The sequence below is a fragment of the Aquarana catesbeiana genome, linkage group LG11 (genome assembly GCF_042186555.1).
Source record: "Aquarana catesbeiana isolate 2022-GZ linkage group LG11, ASM4218655v1, whole genome shotgun sequence".
NCBI lineage: Eukaryota > Metazoa > Chordata > Amphibia > Anura > Ranidae > Aquarana > Aquarana catesbeiana.
Genome location: NC_133334.1, coordinates 123,781,305 through 123,805,838, shown reverse-complemented (window position 1 = coordinate 123,805,838; position 24,534 = coordinate 123,781,305).

Genomic DNA, 24,534 nt, shown 5'->3' with positions numbered 1-24,534 from the left:
GACCAGTTATTTGAACTTAGACTTGTAGATCCAGCAGCTGTGGTATCCATGTTGAGGTGGCTTGGAGCTTTGGACGGAATTGTAGTCACCGCTTTGAATCTCTGGAATGATACCCCAAGAATGCAGGAGCTTCATTCCATCTTCAAGGTTGGAAATTGTGTGAAAAGCACCATTGTATGTGGCCAGTATAGTGAGAGGGTCACGCCATTTGTAGGTTATTTTGTGGTTGTTGAGGGCTTTGGTTACTGTTTTCAGTTGTCTCCTCAATTTAAGGGTGTACTGAGACAGGTCAGGGACAGTGTTAGGTGCTCTTGCTTTAGATAGAAATTGCTCTTTAACCGGGTAGAGTGGAGTCCTCCAGGTGTTTTGCATGTCAGTAGTGAATTTGTGAATTAAGGAGGAGAGGTTTGCCATATGGGAGGATTGTGGTGAGAGAAGCATATCTTTCATAGTTGTGTCCAGGACTGGTTGCCCTGGGGTAGGGAAGGCATGCCTATGTGCACAAGTTGTGCCTCTGTACTCACTGTCGCTGCGGCCTGGTGAGGTAAATCCATCCGCATCCTGACTTTTGCTGAACTAACCAGGACCAGGCTTACTGGCAGGGACTAATGGGGAGATAAAGGCGCTGTCTCGTTGTCCCAATCACCCTGATCCACATCAGGTAGGTCCGTGCAAGAAGATGAGGGGCACGAGGTCGGGCCTGCAGCGACATCTTGATTCCTCCTCTTCCTCCCTAGTGCTGGCTGAAGGAAGAAAGCTGTGAGCTTCTTCGGGCACTGCTCATCCTTTCTCTTCCACAACATTTCTGGAGGGTGATCCAGTGTGATCCAGGGCACTGTGGGTGAGCAGGGTGGAAGCTTTAAAGATGCAGGATGCCCATTGTAAAGCTGTAGTTCTCCAGTCGACTGTGTTGAGCTCTGGGATTAAGAGGCCATCAAGAGTGCTCGCAAGCCACGCCCCAGATATATATATATATATATATATATATATATATATATATATATATATATATTTAACTAATACAAAGAATTGATTTAAAAACCTATGAACTGGTAAAACTGGTCAAAACATAATTTACCATTAAAACATCATATTCAGAACCATTTACAAAATGCCTGGACAAGCCAATATACAGTAGCGTACTGTTTTTCAACACTGTAGAAGTCATTTACCATAAGAGGCAAGGTAGAAAAGTGCATTAACAGAGTAACAGCGTTACTAAAAAGTAAGAAGACCAATAATTTGGACATTGGTGGATTCACATCGGCAGAGAGTATGCTCGGGAGGGCAATTTTGGGATTAAACGATAACTAAAAGGAGCACAGATCTTGGATAGTTTGAAAAATAGATGACCTATATCTAAGGTAAATAGTTTACGGCATCTGCAAAGTAAATAAAGTAAATAAATTAACATACCATTATCTCCGGGACACTTGGGGCAGCAGGGTGATCCTTGTCTATATCACCAATATCCTGTCTCCAGGATGTCACCGATCATACCTCTCCTTGTGGAACACGAAGGGGCTGCCAATTTGAGAACCAAGAAAGGCCTATATATCAGGGACATGAACCATGACTGCATTTGTAAAGCATGGTGAAGTTGAAATATTAAAAAAAGGACTTATGAAATAGTTGATATCGTTTTTCAATGGATTGAAAATACAATAGCACATCAATATCATCTACCTGATTAAATGCCTGATTTTTTCCACTAACAAAGTTTGTTTAATTCCAGAAATCTAAGGTGATCCCATATTGGCATACATTGAGATAACTTTGAATTGCTAATTATTGTTTGAATAGCCTTCCAAATATTGTGTATAACTAAAATGGTGGAATAGCATTGTTTAGAATGGAAATGTCCAGCTCCCTGCAAGGAAATTAGGAAGTTTTGAGACAACATCTGAAACTTTAGTGATTGGATGTACTTAATTTTTTCAAATTTTACTTTACAATATGTCGTCTGAATACGGACTTATATTCCCTTTGTTTTTTTCTGTACTTTTTTAGCAAGACACATGGGTACTTCTTTTTATAAACCTTATTTATGAGAAAATTTGCATTTATTTAAATTATTTAGAATTGTCACTCTATCCACACCACTAAGTTAATATGAAATATCATCCCAATACTGCATTTGAATAGCTCCCCAGTGGCTGGATCATCATATAAAATGATAGAAAACTCATTTGTCTTTCCAAGAAATAATATTTGAACAAAGTGTATCTTAGGCATGGAGCTAATCAGAACAATGGAGAGAACATTTGATTTTGAAAACTGTTCTTCTTCAGTTGAATTACTGATTTATTATTTTTATGTTAGCTAAAGCTGATGGTGCTACTGCTATTTTTACAAGGTTATTCCTTTTTTTATCAATGGCAGACTTTATTTCCCTGGAATTGTCACAACAGCTGCCCTGCAGTGGTGACTGGTGCTCAAAATTTTGGAGGGGGCGCAAACAAACTGAAAAATTCAGAGAAAAAACCCCATCAATTGCAGCCTCACTGTACCATCAAACGCAGCCACTGTGCCCATCAATTGCCACCACTGTACCATCAAACGCAGCCACTGTGCCCATCAATTGCTGCCACTGTGCCATCAAACGCAGCCACTGTACCATCAAACGCAGCCACTGTGCCCATCAATTGTCACCACTGTACCATCAAACACAGCCACTGTGCCATCAAACGCAGCCACTGTGCCCATCAATTGCCACCACTGTACCATCAAACGCAGCCACTGGGCTCATTAAATGCAGCCACTGTGCTATCAAACGCAGCCACTGTGCCCATTAATTGCCACCACTGTACCATCAAACGAAGCCACTGTGCCCATCAATTGCTGCCACTGTGCCATCAAACGCAGCCACTGTAGCATCAAACGCATCCACTGTACCATCAAATGCAGCCACTGTGCCCATCAATTGCTGCCACTGTACTATCAAACACAGCCACTGTGCCATCAAACGCAGCCACTGTGCCTATCAATTGCCGCCACTGTGCCATCAAACGCAGCCACTCTGCCCATCAAATACAGCCACTGTGCCATCAAACACAGCCACTGTGTCCATCAATTGCTGCCACTGTATCATCAAACACAGCCACTGTGCCCACCAATTGCCGCCACTGTGCCATCAAAAGCAGCCACTGTGCCATTAAACGCAGCCAGTGTGCCCATCAAACGCAGCCACTGTGCCATGGAATGCTGCCACTGTGCCATCAAATGCTGCCACCATGCCCCATCAAATGCTCCCACTGTGCCTCATCAAATGCTCCCACTGTGCCATATCAAATGCTCCCACTGTGCCATATTAAATGCTGCCAGTGTGCCCCCTGCCCACCGTATGCACTTACCCTGTCTCGGTGGGACAGATCCTTGATGCTCCTAGATGTCTTCTCCCATCCTCGCTTTCCACCCTCTGCTATGATTGGACTCCTCCCTGATTGGCGGAGAGATGTTTAGTGTTAGGAAAGCAAATATTAATTTGCTTTTCTAACACAGCTGAGTGACCTGCGTGAGCCCAGCATGGGGCTCGCAGGTCACCTTTTTTGACGCCTATTAGAGCCTATGGCTCTAATCAGGTGCTTCAAAAACACCCCCGTCGCTGTAATTCAGGCACCTGGTGCCCGAAAGGGGGCCGGGCACCTGAGTAGGGGGTGGCAGCGGCAGCCCTAGATAGATTAATGCAATGCAAGAATCTATCTTTTGGTGCTAGAGGGGGTGGCAGGAGAGAGCTGGCGGTGCCCATGTGCCCCTTTGGACGCACCACCACTGCTGCTCTGTTACACCCTAACAGTGGTTTTAAAAAAAGGTCACTATCTGGACATGGGGAGGGTGTCTTGTGTTAGTTCACCTTTACATTTTTCTTTAAAGATGACCTAACCCTTTAAGGTATACTACATGTGTGATAAAGTCTGTCACTGCCTTGTTTAGCCAATAGAAAACACTAGGGGGAGGAGAGGGAGAGGAAATTAGGGGTGGAGAGCTGCTATTTGAGCAGAAAATGCTCACAAAAAAAAATGCTTGTAAAACACTCAAATAAGGCATTTCTATTGAAGTCCATGGGGCCAAAAATGATTGTAATCTGCCAAAAAGAACTCATGTACTTTTTTGAGCTTCAGGTGTTATGCTTCAGGTAACAGAACGCTCTAATGTAAACAGGGGCCATTGAAATGAAAGGGATTTGGTTTGTTGAGCGTTTTAGAGTCACAAGCTTCAAGTAGAAAATCGCTCAGGTGTGAACGAGGCCTCAGAACTGGGTTTTTAATTTATTGCTAAATAAATTAAAAAGACCAAAACTTTTGAAAAAAGTTATTAATTGGTTTGTGTGAACATTATAGCATCTACAATCTATGGTACATATATTTGAAAATTGATCAATCCTGATGTATTGATAGCTTAATTTCTTAAGGCCCTTAAATTGCCCTTAAATATCCCCCAGATGACCCTCTTTTGGAAAGTAGACAGGCTGAGGTATTTAGTTAGAGGCATGGTGAGTTTTTTTGAAGTTGGAATTTTTTTTCACAATTGTTTGGAAAATAAAGAAATTAAATATTTTTTATACATTTTTTTTTACATACTGTCACCAATGCAGTACAGCATCATCATATTACTAGTGTATGGGTGATAAGGGCTACTGATCGATGGCAGTATGTTAAAAATAATAATAATAATCTTTTTTTATTCATTTCTTAAACTTTTTTTTACATTTTATTTTGCTTTTTTTTACTATTTTCCCACATACTTCCATCAGAGTAGTTCAATGTCACCATAGTTACACTGGACTACTCTGGAGAGAGGGGGGAGGGGGAGGAGACCAGGGTTTTTCATTTTGTTTACACTATTATTTCTTATAGCATGGCTTAAGTGCTGTGTAATAGCTGTGGGCCAATTACAGCATCACAATAGTAAGCAAAACAGTCATGAATGGAATGAAATACATAAAGGAGTTGATCTTGAGCAGTGATAAGTGCAAAATACTCTAACCTAGTGTAAAAAAATAAGATAAAGTGCAGTAGAAAGTGACCAGCAGCTTCCCCATGAATACGTAAAGCTAAAACAAATGAGTGATATCATATATCCATATGTAGACCTGTGCAAACAAAAAATGTACAATGACAGACAGTATCCATAATGGTGAAAAAATCCTAAATACAAAAGTGATAAAATAAGGATGATGAATGAATGAATGAAGAAAAAATGGGGGATGATATCTCCAGTCTCCACCAATAAATAACGTCCTATATTGGAGTGGAGAAGTACTCAAAAATGTTCATAAACAGAAATGATACTAAAATCTAAATCATGTCCATAGAGGATGGTGCCACAGATATTCTCTTCAAGTGAACAGTCTCTCAGGACTCTTACCTCATAGATGAAGTAAATACGCTTCACTAATGGGTTAAATTATCCACACCAATCTGTTGGGACCTCTTCATATATGTATATCCTAGTGGTGGAACCAGGGGACACTCCAAATGGCTAAGTGCTTCTCTATACTGTCCTAAGAGGCTCACATGGGCGCCATAATAGGTGGGAGAAAAGGGAGAAAATAGGGTGCCTCCATGGTGTAGTATATTAAGTAAAAAATGCTTTTATTAAATAAACAATGGGTGGACTCTTATGGGGCGTACACACGGTCGGACTTTTTGGCTATAAAAGTCCGACAGCCTTCGGACAGACTATCAACGGACTTTTGGCAGACTTTAAACTGACTTTCTAACGACCGGACTTGCCTACACACGATCACACCAAAAACCAACAGATTCGTACTTGATGACGTACACCGGACTTAAATAAGGAAGTTGATAGCCAGTAGCCAATAGCTGTCCTAGAGTCGGTTTTTGTCCGTCGGACTAGCATACAGATGAGCGGATTTCTGGGTCCAGCTGAGTTACGACGTAAAGATTTGAAGCAAGTTCCAAATCTAAAGTCCGTCAGATTTGCGACTGGGAAAAGTCTGCTGAAAGTCTGGGGAAGCCCACCCACGGGCGGATTGTCTGCCGGATTTGGTCCATCGGCGTCCGTCGGACTTTTGTAGCCGAAAAGTCCGACCGTGTGTACAACAGTAAAAACAGGCAGAGAACTGTAAACACGGCGTCCTAAGCGCCTCCTTAGGTCACTTCCGGTGTGCGTCACGTTCAGGCCACTCCCTACGTGTTACGCCATGTCACGCGGCTTCATCTGGGGAACCGGATTGGCTGCATGGACATTGTTTATATATCGTAGAACTGGAAGTATTGCGACGCCCATTTTCTTGTGGTCCGCTATTTGTTTATGTGGCGGCCATTGAATTGGTTATTTGTATAATACACATAGCGGCCATTTTTCAGTAGTACAAGTACTCAGATAAAGTAAAAATATTGGAATGATTATTGTCACTAACGGTAAATAGAGATCGACCGTGCTGACCTGTATGAAAATTGTATACCTCTCCTAATGGGGTATAGGAGGGATGTTCTCATCCAAAGTAATCCTGATAAAAAATGGCGAGTAAATCGTGCAGTAGCTAAATAAGAAGAATAAATTAAAAATAGTAAGTAAAAAATACTAGGTAACCAGAAACTAGTAATATGGACTAATAATATACCTGTATGAATAGATGGATCAGGGATGGCTGACTTCTTCAGTCACACAATGGAGGTGAAGTTAAAAAGCGCCTGTATACATTATATACATTGCATAAGCAATAAATAAATAAAATAAATAAATAAATAATTAATAAAAAATTATATTGAGGGGACAGTAAAGAGTCCAAAAATAGCCATAACCAATAGTGATAAAATGATAAAGAAAAGAGTAGTCACAAGAATGGATACAGAGTGATATTGATATTAGTAATTACTTAGAAAGCAAAGCTGTTGTCAGTTTGCCCCAGTAGAAGGACCTCTAGTCCGAAAAATGTCGGGACAGGATTAACTATTTGTTTCTGGTACCACGCTATTTTCATTGTGATCACTTTTAAACTTCGGTTGCTGTCATTTGGACTTTTTACTCTGTCTGGTTTGAAATAAACCTGTTTTTGTGGATTCAAGCACTATGTGGGGTCTTCTCATCTTTTTGCATGTCCCCACGCTGGCTGAGTGAACATCCGATTTCTCCAGATCGTCTACGATTGCCATAAGGGATCCAGTGGAATCTGCCGCACACGCTTCTCCACCAAGCACCCATTTGGATCGGTTGATCCACAAGCTCATATGACACCTAGCCGTATGGCAAACGTGTCCATCAGTTCCGGTAAGTGTATTTGCTCTTTCTATCTCCATCTGTGGATATTGAGTACCGGAACATCACTCCTCGGATTTGCATGGCACCTATGATCATTCTCTCATTCATTTACAACACACGTTGTTCACATTGTCAGGACACTCGTGTGACCATAGTGTTCACTTAGTTGGACATTTATATGGTCTTGGACTGAAATATTCTACTGTTATTTATGAGAATCACTTTCTCTATACATATGGTTATCACGCCATCACATTGCACGTCTTATTGTCACATATTTAGGAATCACCTAATATGGATATTTGTATTTAGCGCTGCATTTCTTATTTTACTATTTTTCACACTGTCACTACATTGTTGATGCTGGCTGCTATATATGTTATCTTATTTCCTTTTTATAGTAGCGCAACAATATCGTAATTTCATTTGTTCATTGATCGACAAATAGCTGTTGGTCCACTTTTTAAAAAAATGTTTTGGTCACGACCATGTCACCCTCCAGACTAACATTAAGATCCAAGAAGTCAACTGACTTCTCATCAATTTTCCACACTAGATTGATATTTTTCTTGTTGTCATTTAGTTTGCTAAGGAACTGTTCAAGTGTATCTCTATTCACATTCCACACAATGATCAGGTCATCTATATATCTTTTGTATAGGGTGAGTTCGGCTGAGGTATCAGTATACACTGTTTTTTCTTCCTATTGTGCCATGAATGCATTGGCTACACCCGGTGCAAACTTTGCACCCATTGCGATTCCTGTGATTTGTTTATAGTATTCCTGGTCATACCAGAAATAATTATATTTCAGGCAAAAATCAAGGCACTTTATCAAAAATGTATTACATATGAGAGTACTGTAATTCCTAAGGAGCCATTTGGTCGCTGAACAAGCATCATGGTGTTTGACAATCATATATAATGATGTAACATCCGCCGTGGCCAATAGAGTTCTATCGTCTAGGACCGGTACTGTCTCCAATAATTGTAGAATGTGTTTGGTGTCCTTAAGGTAAGTTTTGGTTTGTTAGACCGCTGGTTGTATGATGTGATCTACATACTGTGCCCATCCTAGATGTTAGAGAGTCTATCCCATTCACAATGAGCCTCCCTGATGGGTTCTCTTTGGATTTATGGATTTTTGGGACAGTGTATATCACCGGAATTCGACATGTTTCAGGTATGATGTGTTTCGAATCTCTATTATTTATGTCTTTCTTGATTCCCAAATTGACTAGAAGTTCCAATTCTTTCTTATATTTGGTAGTTGGATTGCCCAATAATTTGATATAGGTGTTTTCATCTTGTAGTTGTCTGGTTAATTCACCCTGATATTGTTCCTTAGATTGTATTACCACTGCTCCCCCTTTATACACCAGACATATCGCAATGTCGTTCCTCTCAGTTAGTGATTTGATCCCCTTCTTAATGTGGTTTGGATCAGAAATTGTCTTTACTTTCAAGGATTCAAGGTCTCGCAATACAAGCCTTTTGAACAATTCTATGTGGTGATTATCCGACACTTGTGGATTATAGAGGGAGTTATTTCGTAGCATGCTGTGGACAGGTGTAGGAGAGGTATTTCTTACTGGATTTGTTTGCTTGAGAGGGATGCTTAAAATATATTTCTTAATATTTATTTTCCTTATCTATTTTTGGATCCCTATATATGTACTAAATTTGTTGAGGTTTTTGATTGGTGCATGTTTTAGTCCTTTTTCGAGTACAGCTAGTTCAACGGACGTGATAGGGATACCACTCAGGTTCACAACGTTCTCCCCAACTATTCTCTTTTGCGTTTGGAGCCTCTTTCCCACTTTGTTGCCTCTCTTCTTTCTGGACTGTTTCTTTCTCTGTCCTCTTCTGGTTGTCTCCTGGGCGAGCGGTAAGTGTCTTGCAATTGTCTCCAAGGGGAATGGTCTCTCCTCTCCCTGTCTAAAAAAGGTTGCTGTATATTGTGTTCATAATGATTTTGGTATTGACGATGATCATTATGGTATTGATCGTGATAGTCCCTAATGGGGTCGAATCTATTATATGTAGATACAGGAGTTCTATCCCATCTATCATAGTATTCATATTGGGGTCCTCTATTCTCCCTCTGGTTTCTCTCATTGTGTTGCCAATTGTTATACGTTTTTTTAAAAGGCTTTTTGAATGGTTTCTTCCATGGTTTCTTTACCAATATGAATACTATGATGGATGGGATAGAACTCCCGTATCTACATATAATAGATTCGGCCCCATTAGGTACTATCACGATCAATACCATAATGATCATTGTCAATACCAAAATCATTATGAACACGATATATGGTGACCTTTTTTAGACAGGGAGAGGAAAGACCACTCCCCTCAGAGACAATTGCAAGACACTTACCGCTCGCCCAGGAGACGACCAGAAAAGGACAGAGAAAGAAACAGTCCAGAAAGAAGAGAGGCAACAAAGTGGGAAAGGGACTCCAAGCGCAAAAGAGAATAGTTGGGTAGAACGTTGTGAACCTGAGTGGTATCCCTATCACATCTGATGAACTAGCTGTACTCGATAAAGGACTAAAACATGCACCAATCCAAAACCTCAACAAATTTAGTACATATATAGGGATCCAAAATTACATAAGGAAAATAAATATTAAGAAATATATTTTAAGCAACCCTCTCAAGCAAACAAATCCAGTAAGAAATACCTCTCCTACACCTGTCCACAGCATGCTACGAAATAACTCCCTCTATATGCCACAAGTGTTGGATAATCACCACATAGAAGTGTTCAAAATGCTCGTACTGCAAGACCTGGAATCCTTGAAAGTAAAGAAAATTTCTGATCCAAACCACATTAAGAAGGGGATCAAATTACTAACTGAGAGGAATGACATTGTGATACGTCCGGCGGATAAAGGGGGAGCAGTGGTAATAAAATCTAAGGAACAATATCAGTATGAATTAACCAGACAACTACAAGATGAAAACACCTATTTCAAATTATTGGGCAATCCAACTACCAAATATAAGAAAGAATTGGAACTTCTAGTCAATTTGGGAATCAAGAAAGACATCTTAAATAATAAAGAATCAAAATACCTCATACCTGAAACATGTAGAATTCCGGTGATATGGACTGTCCCAAAAATCCAAAAATCCAAAGAGAACCCACCAGGGAGGCCCATTGTGAATGGGATAGACTCTCTAACATCTAGGATGGGACAGTATGTAGATCACTTCATACATCCAGCGGTCCAACAAACCCAAGCTTACCTTAAGGACACCAAACACATTCTACAATTATTGGAGACAGTACCAGTCCTAGAGGGTAGAACTCTATTGGCCACGGCGGATGTTACATCATTATATACGATTGTCAAACACCATGATGCTTGTTCAGGGACCAAATGGCTCCCTAGGAATTGCAGTACTCTCATATGTAGACAAAGAAAATTTTTGATCAAGTGCCTTGATATTTGCCTGAAATATGATTATTTCTGGTATGACCAGGAACAAACTCACCCTATACAAAAGATATATAGATGACCTGATCATTGTGTGGAATGGGAATAGGGATACACTTGAACAGTTCCTTAGCAAACTAAATGACAACAAGAAAAATATCAATCTAGTTTGGAAAATTGACAAGAAGTCAGTTGACTTCTTGGATTTTAATGTTAGTCTGGAGGGTGACAAGGTCGTGACCAAAACTTTTTTTAAAGAGTGGACCAACAGCTATTTGTTGATCAATAGCTGTAACTTTAAACCATGGCTTTACAATATTCCTAAAGGACAATTAACCAGAATTAAAAGAAATCATACAAGAGGAGAAGATTAGCTGATTCAAGCTGAACAAATTGGAGCAAGATTCAAAGCAAAAGGGTATGACAACCATTGGATAGAGAAACAGATACAACACGTGAGTGAAATGAACAGGACAGAACTGCTACAAAAAAGCTCTGTGTCTGATATTGGATTACAATATACAGCACAAAAAGGTAGCAAAACTGGCTCAACGACACTGGCACATCCTTAAAAATGATAAGGATTTAAATAAGATTCTCCCTGATCGACCCAATATTATTTATAGAAGAGAACCGACAATCAGAGATATGATAGTCAAATCGGTAATTGAACCACCTCCTAAAGCAACATATACTTTCTTTAATGGCAAAGGGTTCTATCCCTGTAGGAATTGTTACACTTGCCGCCACTCACAGAAGTTCCAAAAAAAGAGAAATGAATTTGTAGCTACAAATACAGGACAATCTTTTACAATCAGAGATTTTATTGGTTGTCACACTGAGGGGGTAGTATATGTATTACAATGTAGCCCAAGAGAGCCCTTAAAGTAAGAATACAGGAACACATTCAAAACATCCTAAACGGTTTCCCTAAACATAATGTATCGCGACATTTCGCGTCAGTTCACAACAAAGACCCGACACAATTACAATTTTGGGGTATTGAAAAATATAATAAATGTTGGAGAGGTGGCCATAAGGTTAGGACAATCAGCCAAAAAGAGTCCAAATGGATACACAAAATGGGAACCCTCACACCTGAAGGTATGAACGTGGAGTCCGACCTTAATTGCTTTCTTATTAATTACTAATATCAATATCACTCTGTTTCCATTCTTGTGACTACTCTTTTCTCTATCATTTTATCACTATTGGTTATGGCTATTTTTGGACTCTTTACTGTCCCCTCATTATAATTTTTTATTAATTTTTAATATTTAATCATTTTAATATCAAATTTATTTTATGTATATTGGTTTTATTTATTCCTTATGCAATATAGTGTATATAGGCGCTTTTTAACTTCACCTCCATTGTGTGACTGAAGAAGTCAGCCATCATTATTATTTCCCGATCCATCTATTCAGATATTATTAGTCCATATTACTAGCTTCTGGTTACCTAGTATTTTTTACTTATTATTTTTAATTTTTTCTTATTTAGCTACTGCACGATTTACTTGCCATTTTTTATCAGGATTACTTTGGATGAGAACATTCCTCCTATACCCCATTAGGAGAGGTATAACATTTTCATACAGGTCACCGTTAGTGACAATAATCATTGCAATATTTTTACTTTATCTGAGTACTTGTACTACAGAAAAATGACCGCTATGTGTATTATACAAATAACCAATTCAATGGCCGCCATAGAAACAAATAGCGGACCACAAGAAAATGGCCGCCACACTACTTCCGGTTCTACGATATATAAACAATGTCCATGCAGCCAATCCAGTTCCCCAGATAAAGCCGTGTGACATAGCGTAACGCGTAGGGAGTGGCTTGAACGTGACGCACACTGGAAGTGACATAAGGAGGCGCTTAGGATGCCGTGTTTACAGTTCTCTGCCTGTTTTTACTGTTTCTTTGTAAGAGTCCACCAGTTGTTTATTTAAAAAAGCATTTTTTACTTAATATACTACACCATGGAGGCACTCTCTTTTCTCCCTTTTCTCCCACCTATTATGGTGCCCTTGTGAGCCTTTTAGGTCGGTATAGAGAAGCACTTAGCCATTTGGAGAAGTATCCCCTGGTTCCACCACCAGGATTTACATATATGAAGAGGTCCCAACAGATTGGTGTGGATAATTTAACCCATTAGTGAAGCGTATTTACTTCATCTATGAGGTAAGAGTCCTGTGAGACTGTTCACTTGAAGAGAATATCTGTGGCACCATCCTCTATGGACATGATTTAGATTTTTGTATCATTTCTGTTTATGAACATTTTTGAGTACTTCTCCACTCCAATATAGGACATTATTTATTGGTGGAGACTGGAGATATCATCCCCCATTTTTTCTTCATTCATTCATCATCCTTATTTTATCACTTTTGTATGCAGGATTTTTTCACCATTATGGACACTGTCTGTCATTGTACATTTTTTGTTTGCACAGGTCTATATATGGATATTTGATATCACTCATTTGTTTTAGCTTTACCTATTGATGAGGAAGCTGCTGGTCACCTATATTTTGCACTTTCTACTGCACTTTATCTTATTTTATTACACTAGGTGTTTTAGAGTATTTTGCACTTATCACTGCGTGAGATCAACTCCTTTATGTATTTCATTCTCTATTTGTGTTATGTGAACACTTATAGGTCTTGCAGCTGGTGATACTATTTTTTCCATCACTTTTTTGTCTTAGACATATTCTGTTACCCCTAGTAGCGCAAGGGACACCATTTCACATTCAAGAATGGAAGCCAATAATGACTATTTTGCTTATATGTAATCACTATGATTGATCATAGCAATCATATGATATCCCAGCTGCCATGATCTGCTGTGACAGCCTTCCCACCATAACCCTATAGAAGTGCTCTTGATGAAGGCACAAAAAATTGCAATGATATGCACCTGTCAAAAAGGTAATGAACAATTGGTCTTTGGGTGTTAATTGTGCCCATGAAACCTATACCAAAAACATTCTTCCAGATGAAATGATTGAACACCCTCAAAACTAGGCAGTCTCGAAGTCCTGCAGAGATTCCACACCCCAAAAAGAATAAATCAGTGACATCGGCATCAAGGGGCTTCATAGCTGGTAATCCAGGACTGATTCATTTTTATAAAAGTCAAATGGTCCACGGAGTCTGTGGAAAGACGCGTTCTATGATCAGTAACAAAGCAGCACTGAATGCGCATTCTGAAAGCACACTGGATGCAGGGCAGCTCAACAACTCAATAGCATATTGGGCAAGTTCTGGCCAGTGCTTTATTCTCATGACCCAGTAAGTCAGTGGAAAGCTCTCCATCTCTGTTTTGGCCCCGAGGAAATAGTCCACCATGTGATGCAGACGCTGACGATGGGATGTGGAAGCTGACAGCCCTGGGCTGCGAGGACTAAAAAATTCCAAAATGCCTCACTTAGGCGGACGCCTTCTCCAACGCTCCTCTCTCAACCAAAAGAAGACTCAAAACTACATTTTCCACAACACTGTAACCTACTGGAGTCAGGAAAAATGTTCAATAAAATCCTCTTTAATGTGTCCTCAAGAGATTTTATCTTCTGCACTCTCTGTGGGGACAGGGTGAGTTCTGAGATCTTCCCCTTATAATGGTGGTCAAGGAGTTTTGCCAACCAGTAATCATCTTTCTCCTTTATGCCACATATTCTTGGGTCCTTTCACAGGCTTTGAAGCATGAGGTTGCCCATGCGCCTCAAATTTGTCGAGGCTTCAGAAGCAGACTCCTCGGGGTCACTCAGGATGACAGCATCTGGAACTTCCTCCTCCCAGCCACATACTACTCCCAAGGGTCCTGGGGCTGGAAAGCCATCACTTGCAGACTGACATATGTCTTCCTCTTCTTTGAAGCCTATGAAAGTGACAGGATCCTCCTCCTCTCTCCCCTCATGTGTTCTGCAACATAGGAATGATGGTGTCTGGATAAAGCAGCCTTGAGAGGAAAGGAAGTCTTCCTCTTCCTCCTGCTGCTCTGCCTCCAGTGCCCTGTCCATAATGCTATGCAGAGTCTGCTCCTGAAGGAACACAACCGGGATTGTGTCACTGGTGCATGCACTGTCACGGCTCACCATCCTTGTGGCCTCCTCAAATGGTGACAATGCAGTGCATGCATTCTTAATGATCAGCCATTGGCGTGGGAAAAAAAAGCTGAGGAGGTCTGAGCCCGTCGTCTTGCCGTATTCGAACTGGTACTCGTTGACGCCCCTCTGCTGCATGTATAGTCGCTGCAGCATTGACAAAGTCGAGTTCCACCTTGTGGGCATGTCACAAATCAGGAGGTTTACGAGCAGGTGGATTTCCCGCTGAATTTCAGCCAACCGAGCACTGGCTGTGTATGACTGCCTGAAATGGCCACAGACTCTTCTGGCCAGCTTTAGCACATCTTGCAACCCTGGGTATGTATTTAGGAAATGCTGCACCACCAGATTGAGGACATGTGCCAGGCATGGCACATGTGTCAACTTTCCCTGTCTAAGGGCGGACAGGAGGTTTGAGCCATTATCGCACACCCCCATTCCTTGCTCCAGCTGGCGTGGTGTGAACCACCTCTGGGCCTGTCCCTGCAGAGCTGCAAGAATCTCTGCTCCGGTGTGGCTTCTGTCCCCTAAACACACCAGCTGAAGAACTGCATGGCACCTTTTAGCCTGACTCTGGGGACAGCCATTTGAACACTTAGGGGGTACCTGATGTTCATAGGACAGTTCTGCAGAGGAGGGCATTGAAGTGGCAGAGGAGGAGGAGGGGGTAGAGCTCACAGGTCTGGCATCATCACCACCAGCTGTATGGAGACATGGGGACACAACAAGCTGCAGCACTGAGCCCTGTCCTGCATCCTTTCAAGTTGCAAGCAGAGTTACCCAGTGTGCTGTGAATGAAATATATTGTCCCTGTCCATGCTTGCTGGACCATGTGTCAGCAGTAAGGTGGATTTTACGGCTAACTGCCTTGCCCAACGATATCAGAACATTCTCTTACGTGAAAAGTATTAGCGACTGGGAACCTGCCACTGTGGTACAGTACATTGTGCAAATTCACGGAAGGGGGCAGAATCCCCCAGGCTGGAAGGCAGAAGTTGGAGAGCCAATAGCTTTGACAAGCTTGCATTTAGATGCTGGGCATGTGGGTGACAGAACTGTATTTTTTTCCTCTGCAGCAGATGGGGTAGATAAATTTGCCAGCTACAGTCTACAGCTGGTGGTGTGCTGCTGGCAGATGTGCTGCTAGGTCCTGGGACACCCTGTGCTAAACCATCATCCCTGTCAGTGGAGGCTGCTGAGAGGTAATGACTCAGTATAGCAGGAGCAGACTCAAGTGGGAAAGGAGGAGGAGGAGGAGGGACAGATTTGTGCCCCTTTTTTGTGACTTTTAGGTGTTCTTGCCAACGGGCTGAGTGGTTGGACGTTAAATGCCTTGTTAAGCATGTGGTACCCAAATGGTTGGTGTTTTTGCCACGTTTGATGTGCCTGAGACACAGTTTGCAGAGAGCAACAGTGCGATCTGCTGCAGACGTGCTGAAAAAGGCCTGTACAGCTAAACTTTGGGGAGTGGGCCCAGGAGATAACAGCTGCAGAATGTGATGGAATAGGGTGGCTGCTCTCTACTCTTTCTTGATGTTGACATCCTTGGGGTTGTGCCGCCTCACCTTCAGATTCCTCCTCTGCTCTATCTGGCACCCAAGTCACATCAGTGACCTCATCATCATCATCATCTCCATCTCCTCCATCTTCATCATTACCACTGGAGACAACTTGTCAATACGCTGTGGCTTGGGGAACATGAATACCAATTTGTCTACCAGTGTTCCTCCCTCTCTAAAGGCTCATGTTCCTGTCATCCTCAACCTCAGAACCAACATCTGAATCCAGTAATGGCTGGGCATCATCAAGGAGCAAGTGGCTGACACTGTGGTTAAATAACTCAGCTGACTCCTCAATGGCTGGTGATGGGGCTATGGCAGGAATAGATGTGGACAAGGAGGCAGGTTTATCCACTCTAGCAACTGCAGGGGACTACACACTTGTCTCTGCTTGTGTGACAGAGGATGAGGAGGATGAGGAAGGTTTAGTAAGCCAGTCCACCACCTCCTCTGCATGCTGTGGCTGGATAGCATGGGCAAACTCACTAAACAGAGGAAATGATGCCCTGCCTGAGGACTGACCACCACGTCCACCTTTGCCTGTGGACACATTTGTTGCTGGTCCCCTTACAGTGCCAGGGAACATTTGCCTCTCCTTGTTGTTCTCCCAGACATTATTAGGAGGGAGGGGGCGGTGCTTATAAGCAAATGTAAAAAAGAAGTTGAAATCTGTACGTAGATGCACTTTAATCAATGTGAAGAGGTGTTTGGTGCACTTTAATTTGAATACTCACACTACACAGACACACTCTACGGATACATCATAATATACTGCAATATAATGCGCCAAATGTACAGTGACGCACAGAACTATATGGCATTAAACTTGAAGTAATGCACACAAAGGTAAATGGCATTAGACTGACAATAATGCATAAAACTATATTGCATTAAACTGGCAGTAATGCACACAGAACTATATGGCGGTAAACTGGCAGTAAGGCACATAGAACTATATGGCATTAAACTGGCAGTAATGCACACAAACCTATATGGTGTTAAACTGGCAGTAACGCACACAGAACTATATGGTGTTAAACTGGCAGTAGCGCAGACAGAACTATATGGTGTTAAACTGGTAGTAACGCACACAAAACTATATGGTGTTAAACTGGCAGTAACGCACACAGAACTATATGGTGTTAAACTGGCAGTAACACACACAAAACGATATGGCATTAAACTGGCAGTAATGCACACAGAAGTAAATGGCGTCAAACTTGCAGTAACGCAATCAAATAGACGGTGTTCAACTGTCACTACACTGACGCTATCTGAACTGTCCCTACTCTAGCTATACACTAATGTAAAGATTACTGACACGGTCTAACTACACTACACTGAAACTATCTGAGCTGTCCCTACTCTACACTAATGAATGTATGAATGACACTGTTTCACTACACTACAGTGAAACTATCTGAGCTGTCCCTTCTCTAGCTGCACACTATGCAAAGCTGAATGATGGTCCTCCTCACTACCTTCACACTATCCCTAGACTGACACTAAACTAATATTCTACACTGACAATTGAAGCAAAATAGAACAGTATAGCACACTAACTAATAGCAGTGAACAGAGTCCTGTTCTATCTCTCTCCACGCCAAAATCACACTGAAAATTGCTGCCATTGAAAGAATACTTTTATACTGTGGGGCAGGAATGAGCCATGATTGGATAAAGTCATGATGACAGAGTCATGATGACAGACACAGAACTATATGGCATTACACTGGCAGTAACGCACACAGAACTATATGGCGTTGAACTGGCAGTAATGCACACAGAAGTAAATGCCATTAAACTGTCAGTAACACACAAAACTATATGCCGTTAAACTGGCAGTAACGCACAAAACTATATACTGTTAAACTGGCAGTAACACACACAGAGCTATATGGCATTAAACTGGCAGTAATGCACACAGAACTATATGGAGTTAAACTGGCAGTAACGCACACAAAACTATATGGCGTTAAACTGGCAGTAACCCACACAAAACTATATGGCGTTAAACTGACAGTAACGCACACAGAAGTAAATAGCGTTAAACTGGCAGTAACGCACAAAACTATATGGCGTTAAACTGGCAGGAACGCACACAAGGCTATATGGCATTAAACTGGCAGTAATGTACACAGAACTATATGGCATTAAACTGGCAGTTAGGGATGAGCTTCGCGTTCAAGTCGAAGCCATGTTCGACTCTAACATCGGCTGTTTGATCGTTCGCCGAATTGCGAACGTTATGGGCCGTTCGCACCAAATTCGTGTGGCGCGTCACGGCCCATAATTCACTGCGGCATCGCAATGCGTTGCTGGCTGATGATTGGCCATGCTCTATGACCCGCATGCTTGGCCAATCACAGCGCCGTCAGTAGAGAGAGCTGTAATTGGCCAAAGCCAGTGTGGCTTTGGCCAATTATGGCTCAGGGGGTTTAGAACATGCCCCACACTATATATGGCCGCCTGCATAGCGGCCCTGTGTAGTGTGTTCCGGCTTGCTGAGAGATAGAGAGAGAGACAGTGTCATTTCATTTGAGTTAGCTAGATAAGGCAGGACAGTCAGTGAGTTAGCTGCACTTACAGTGTATTGTGTATATATATGCATCCCAGGTGTTGCATATATATATATACACTGTATTCAGTTTAGCTAGATCCGTTCCTGTTATCTTCCTACTGACAGGCAGGCTTGTCTTGTTATAGTATTTACAGCTACCTGAAGAAAATTGCTGGTGTTCTTTTGATCCTATTAGTACCACAGTCAGGCAGCTAGACTATTTACAGTTAGTGTAGTGCGTCCTCCTCACAGTGTTCAGTTAAAGCTACAAGTTAGTTTAGTGTGACCTCTGTACAGTGTTCAGCTAAAACTACAAGTTAGTGTAGTGCACAGTGTTCAGCTAAAGCTACAAGTTAGGGTAGTGCATCCTCCTCACAGTGTTCAGCTAAAGCTACAAGTTAGTTTAGTGTGACCTCTGCACAGTGTTCAGCTAAAGCTACAAGTTAGGGTAGTGTGTCCTCCTCAGAGTGTTCAGCTAAAACTAAAAGTTAGTGTAGTGCGACCTCTGCACAGTGTTCAGCTAAAGCTACAAGTTAGTGTAGTGCGTCCTCCTCACAGTGTTCAGCTAAAACTACAAGTTAGTGTAGTGAGACCTCTGCAAAGTGTTCGGCTAAAGCTACAAGTTAGTGTAGTGTGTCCTGCTCACAGTGTTCAGCTAAAACTACAAGTTACTGTAGTGCGACCTCTGCACAGTGTTCAGCTAAAGCTACAAGTTAGTGTAGTGAGACCTCTGCACAGTGTTCAGCTAAAGCTACAAGTTAGTGTAGTGTGTCCTCCTCACAGTGTTCAGCAAAAGCTACAAGTTAGTTTAGTGTGACCTCTGTACAGTGTTCAGCTAAAACTACAAGTTAGTGTAGTGCACAGTGTTCAGCTAAAGCTACAAGTTATGGTAGTGCGTCCTCCTCACAGTGTTCAGCTAAAGCTACAAGTTGGTTTAGTGTGACCTCTGCACAGTGTCCAGCTAAAGCTACAAGTTAGGGTAGTGTGTCCTCCTCAGAGTGTTCAGCTAAAACTAAAAGTTAGTGTAGTGCGACCTCTGCACAGTGTTCAGCTAAAGCTACAAGTTAGTGTAGTGCGTCCTCCTCACAGTGTTCAGCTAAAACTACAAGTTAGTGTAGTGAGACCTCTGCAAAGTGTTCAGCTAAAGCTACAAGTTAGTGTAATGTGTCCTGCTCACAGTGTTCAGCTAAAACTACAAGTTAGTGTAGTGTGACCTCTGCACAGTGTTCAGCTAAAGCTACAAGTTAGTGTAGTGAGTCCTCCTCACAGTGTTCAGCTAAAACTACAAGTTAGTGTAGTGAGACCTCTGCACAATGTTCAGCTAAAGCTACAAGTTAGTGTAGTGTATCCTCCTCACAGTGTTCAGCAAAAGCTACAAGTTAGTTTAGTGTGACCTCTACACAGTGTTCAGCTTAAGCTACAAGTTAGTGTAGTGAGACCTCTGCACAGTGTTCAGCTAAAGCTACAAGTTAGTGTAGTGCGTCCTGCTCACAGTGTTCAACTAAAACTACAAGTTAGTGTAGTGCGACCTCTGCACAGTGTTCAGCTAAAGCTACAAGTTAGTGTAGTGCGCCCTCCTCACAGTGTTCAGCTAAAGCTACAAGTTAGTTTAGTGGGATCTTTGCACAGTGTTCAGCTAAAGCTACAAGTTAGTGTAGTGCGTCCTGCTCACAGTGTTCAGCTAAAACTACAAGTTAGTGTAGTGCGACCTCTGCACAGTGTTCAGCTAAAGCTACAAGTTAGTGTAGTGCGTCCTCCTCACAGTGTTCAGCTAAAGCTACAAGTTAGTTTAGTGTGACCTCTGCACAGTGTTCACCTAAAGCTACAAGTTAGAGTAGTGCGTCCTCCTCACGGTGTTCAGCTAAAGCTACAAGTTGGTGTAGTGCGTCCTCCTCACAGTGTTCAGCAAAAACTACAAGTTAGTGTAGTGCGACCTCTGCACAGTATTCAGCTAAAGCTACAAGTTAGTGTAGTGCATCCTCCTCTAAAGCTACAAGTTAGGGTAGTGCGTCCTCCTCACAGTGTTCAGCTAAAGCTACAAGTTGGTGTAGTGTGTCCTCCTCACAGTGTTCAGCGAAAACTACAAGTTAGTGTAGTGCGACCTCTGCACAGTGTTCAGCTAAAGCTACAAGTTAGTGTAGTGCGTCCTCCTCACAGTGTTCAGCTAAACCTACAAGTTATTTTTTTGCAAGCTCTGCACAGTGTTCAGCTAAAGCTACCTCTAGAAGGTTGGTGGTGTTTTCCTGATCCTATCACTACCGCAGGCAGCTAAATAAGCTACAAGTTATTTTTTGGCGAGCTCTGCACAGTGTTCACCTAAAGCTACTTGTAGAAGGTTGGAGGTGTTTTCCTGATCCTATCACTACCACAGGCAGCTAAATAAGCTACAAGTTAGTTTAGTGCGAGCTCTGCACAGTGTTCACCTAAAGCTATCTGTAGAACGTTGGTGGTGTTTTTCTGATCCTATCACTACCGCAGGCAGCTAAATAAGCTACAAGTTAGTGTAGTGCGACCTCTGCACAGTGTTCAGCTAAAGCTACCTGTAGAAGGTTGTTGGTGTTTTCCTGATCCTATTACTACTGCAGGCAGCTAAATAAGCTACAGGTTATTTTTTGGCGAGCTCTGCACACTGTTCACCTAAAGCTACCTGTAGAAGGTTGGTGGTGTTTCGCTGATCCTATCACTACCGCAGGCAGCTAAGTAAGCTACAATTTATTTTTTGGTGAGCTCTGCACAGTGTTCACCTAAAGCTACCTGTAGAAGGTTGGTGATGTTTTCCTGATCCTATCACTACCGCAGGCAGCTAAATAAGCTACAAGTTCGTTTTTTGCAAGCTCTGCACAGTGTTCAGCTAAAGCTACCTGTAGAAGGTTGGTGGTGTTCTCATACTACAGGCAGGCAGTTGATTTTGCTAGCTGCAGTATCAGTAGGAGAGGCAGACAGTCACAAACCAATAAAAGAGGGCAAGCAGGCTCTGTGTATAGAGGCAACAGTGCTGGTCGTGGAGACGGTGCATCCTCATCACCACGTAGTAGTGGGACGCGCTTGGCCTTTTTTTCGGCAGCTGGCCGTGTTGAGCCGCAACATGCGGAAGACTTAGTTGAGTGGATGACCAAGCTGTCCTCATCCTCCTCATCCTCTCTCATCCATGCTCAGGGTACTTTGTCTGGCAAAGCAGCGGCCTCTTCCCTCGGCTCAATGTCATCAGTGACTCCTTCTCTAGCCCCACCATGTCCTCCTGAGGAGTCCCTCGAATTGTTTGACCACAGTGTTGGGTACATGCTCCAGGAGGATGCCCAGCGTTTGGAAGGCTCTGATGATGATACTGAGCTAGATGAAGGCAGTAATGTGAGCACGGACAGAGGGGGTGCCCAAGAAGGACAGCAATCTGGCAGTCATGCTCCCCCTGCTGCAGCATACTGTCAGATTTGCTCCAGTGATGAGGAGGGAGGGGATGATGAGGTCACTGACTCAATGTGGGTGCCTGATAGGAGAGAGGAGGAGGCGGCACATCACCAACGAGGCAGGATGCCCTCCAGGGGCCAGCCTAAGGGCAGCACACTGACTGCATCACACCCCAAAGCTCCACATGTGCAGGGCGCTGCAGTCTCTGCGCATTATTCAAAAAGTTATTTGGTGTGGGCTTTTTTGAGACGAGTGCATCAGATCGCACCGCTGCTATTTGAAACATATGTCTCAAGCGCATCTCGCGTGGCCAAAACATCTCCCGCTTGGGCACCACATGCTTGACCAGACATATATTGACCTGCCATGTAGTTCGTTGGCAAGCGTATCTAAAAGACCCACACCAAAGAACAAAGAGGACCTCTCCTTGCTCCTCATCAGCTGAGATCTCCAACCCCACTATACCTTCAGTACAGTTTGGTGTAGAATTAGGTGTGTCACAGCCAAGTAATTGTGGGCAACCTGCTTTCGGTACACCAACGTCAAATTGTACCAGGCAAATTTCCCTGACCCAGCTGCTGCACCGCCGAAAGAAGTTCGCTCCCAGCCATCCACATGCCCAGCGGTTGAATGCTAGCTTGGCAAAATTGCTAGCACTTCAACTGCTGCCTTTTCAGTTGGTAGACTCTGCCCTCTTACGTGAGTTTGTAGAATGTGCGGTTCCTCAGTGGCAGGTACCCAAACGCCACTTTTTCTCATGGAAGGCGATTCCAGCTCTCTACCGGCATTGGAGCGCAATGTCTTGGCCTCGCTGGACAGGGCGGTCAGCGGTAAGGTGCATATTACCGCTGACTCATGGTCCAGCAGGCATGGACAGGGACGTTACCTAAGTTTCACAGCACATTGGGTGACTCTGCTAGCAGCTGGGAAGGATGCAGGACAAGGTGCAGTAGTGTTAGAGGTTGTTCTGCCACCACACCTCCAAAATGCCATTACTAATGATTGTGACACACCTCTCTCCTCCACCCCCTCCTCTTCTTCTTCCTCCATGGCCTCTTCCTGTGCTTTGTCCTCGGAACCAGCGGTGCTCTGTAGCCGTTCAAGGGGCTACGCAAGTATGCAGGCCAAAAGATGCCATGCGGTGCTTGAGCTGGTGTGCTTGGGGACAGGAGCCACACTGGGACAGAGGTTCTGTCAGCTCTGCAGGGGCAGGTTCAAAGGTGGTTTACTCCATGCCAACTTAAGGCAGGAATGGTGGTTTGCGACGATGGCTCCAACCTCCTCTCTGCCCTCCGACAGGGACAAATGACCCGTGTGCCCTGTTTGGCTCACGTCCTTAACTTGGTGATGCAGCGGTTCTTGGGCAGGTACCCGGGCTTACAGGATGTCCTGAGGCAGGCCAGGAAAGTCTGTGTGCATTTCCACTGGTCATATAATGCCAGTACTTGGGTGGCAGACCTCCAAAAGGAGTTTAACCTGCCCAAGAACCGCCTAATCTGTGACATGCCCACCAGGTGGAACTCAACGTTGGCCATGCTGCAGCGGCTGAACAAGCAGCAGAGGGTCATCAATAAGTACCCGTGCGACCATGGCACCAGGACAGGGTCAGGGGAGTTTGTCTTTTTTCCCCACGCCAGTGGGCCATGATCAGGGATGCATGCACTGTCCTGTCACCATTTGAGGAGGCCACGAGGATGGTGAGCAGTGACACTGCATGCATCAGTGACACTGTCCCCCTTTGTCCACCTGTTGGTGCACACGCTGCATGGAATAATGGACAGGGCACTTGAGGCAGAACAGAGGCAGGAAGAGGAGGACTTCCTTAGCTCTCAAGGCCCCCTTTATCCAGGCAGTGTTCCTGCGTGCCCGCTGATCACACAGGAAGAGGACGAGGAGGATTGTGTCAGTATGGAGGTGGAGCCTGGCACTCAGCATCAGCAGCAGTCTTTAAGGGATCAGTCCCAAGAAACACATGGACTTGTACGTGGCTGGGAGGAGGTGGCTGTGGACCATGTCGTCCTTAGTGACCTAGAGGACTCCGGACCGAATGCCTCAGCAAACCTACGCTGCATGGCCTCCCTGATCCTGCAAAGCCTGCGTAAGGATCCTCGTATTCGTGGTATCAAGGAGAAGGACCAATACTGGCTGGTGACCCTCCTTGATCCACGTTACAAGGGTAAGGTTGCGGACCTTATCTTGCCATCGCAGAGGGAGCAGA